At 49.5% G+C, this 1,930-nt stretch overlaps 1 pseudogene; it reads right to left on the bottom strand.

Moving 5' to 3' along the window:
- Positions 1-670: 670 nt before the first annotated feature.
- On the bottom strand, positions 671-1,701 carry LOC119343710 (annotated as a pseudogene).
- Between the last annotated feature and the right edge of the window lie 229 nt (positions 1,702-1,930).

Here is a 1,930-nt window from a genome sequence, read left to right as displayed (position 1 = left end):
TAAGCAATACATTTATACATCAACAACACAAACCTCACCTCATAACTTTAATCCTGTAACTAATTTAAAAAAAATATCCTATAGCTGTCCGTAGGTTCAGCGTCTCTCCAGCCCAAATAAAAAAAAATTTACGGAATATGTCATGCGCTACATACGGCGCACCAATGTTTCAGGATCAGGATCCGTCAACAGCGTGTGTAGCGGATGCCGCGTGTCAAGCTGTAGCAACGTCTTAATATTTATGGGGAATCGTGTATCAGTGGAATATTTAGACACCGGAATAACATATCATGAATTTCAAAGCAAACAGACGACCGCGGATAGATGCATGATATATCTCATGCATGACAGAAAAATCACTCTCACACACAAACTAGTTTGCAGTATATAGTAACCACTATTCCCTCGGATCTAAAATAAGTACCGTGGTTTTAATTTAAATTTGGTCTAATACCACACCACTTATTTTGAATCCGAAGGAGTACTATATATTACTAGCGGATCCGGCGACTAACCTGAGTAAAGCATGCATAACCTGCTTCATGGAAACAGGGAACATGCAAATGTAAAGTCCGAGAATTGCATAAAATTCCTATTTCAACACGAAATTCCTCTAAACAAAATATTGAGCATATCGTGATCGATCCTCCAATAGACTGTTATAGACGAATCAATCATCATCCTCATTTTCATCGTCCTCGTAGCTGTCGTCGTCATCATCATCCTCCTCGTACAGCTCATCATCGTCAATAGGGAAAATTGTATCCATGGTGATCCAAAGCACGACGTCGTCAGTTTTGTCACCAGCAACCTTGGGCAAGATACAGAAGCACTGTGCCGGCAGCCCATCGGCCAGGGACGAGGTCTCGACATCCAGCGACGAGACCTGGTAATGGCCGGCGAAGCAAGAGAAGCACACAGAGCATCCAACCGGGGAATCCAGCGCGTTCGGCCGGACGCAGACGAGGGACACCGCGCGGCCGAGGGGCTCCACCGGCGGCCCCACCGTGAGCACGAAGAGTAGTCCGTCTCCGCAGCTGAGGACTTGAGATCCTGGACGCACTACGCGGAGGAAGAACGGCACGAAATACTCGAAACTCTTCATCGGCCACTTGTGCTGTTGTGGAGGCCGGTGAAATGGTCCTGGAGCGTGGCGGTCGGCCCTGAGAAGCCGCAGCCAGGGACAGGGCAGAAGCACGGGCCAGCGGGGCACTCCCTCTCGTGCTCCTCCTGCTGGTGGTAGTTGATCTCCTTGGCGCATCCGTGTTTGCAGGGGACAAAGACGCTGTCGACGATCCGCTCCATAGCGTCACATGTCTCGGAGACGTCGCCGGAGCACAGGGTGCACTTACTCTCCGGGAGCCCTTGGCGGCAGGAGCAGCAGACCACATGCCCCACGGAGCACTGCGGCATTTTGATAAAAACATTATTTCTGATCCTATGTTGTACAGGTGTCATGTATGTGTGCATATATATAGTTATAGATCTAAATCTTATCTCTGCTTTTACCTGGTAAATGGGAAAACGGAGGGGTTTGGAGCAGACGGGGCAGTCCAGGACATCCATGGCCATGGTGACATTCTGCTTCTGCCTCCTCCTTGCGCCGGCGCCGGCGCCGACGTCGCCCTCTTCTCCTTTCCTCTTGCTGCGGCCGTTGCAGCTCGTGATCTCATCCTTGCCCATGTTAGGGTCGATCTTCATCACTCACCTGCCACCAGTACGTGAGATCGATGCGTTGCTGAGTTTATATGGACTTCTTCGGCGGAGCCGCGGAGGAGTTTGTTTTGGCGATTGGCGACGAAGAAGGGAAAATATCGGGAGGCGCCGCATGCTAATTGATTCTTGTTGCAAATATATACGGAAATATACTAGATCTGTTCGTATATTTGATCCAGACCAACCAGCAAGTGCTGATGCGTTTCCTTCCAAA

The sequence above is a fragment of the Triticum dicoccoides genome, unplaced genomic scaffold (assembly GCF_002162155.2).
Source record: "Triticum dicoccoides isolate Atlit2015 ecotype Zavitan unplaced genomic scaffold, WEW_v2.0 scaffold138012, whole genome shotgun sequence".
Classification (NCBI taxonomy): Eukaryota; Viridiplantae; Streptophyta; class Magnoliopsida; order Poales; family Poaceae; genus Triticum; species Triticum dicoccoides.
This window is presented reverse-complemented; position numbering and strand designations above follow the sequence as displayed.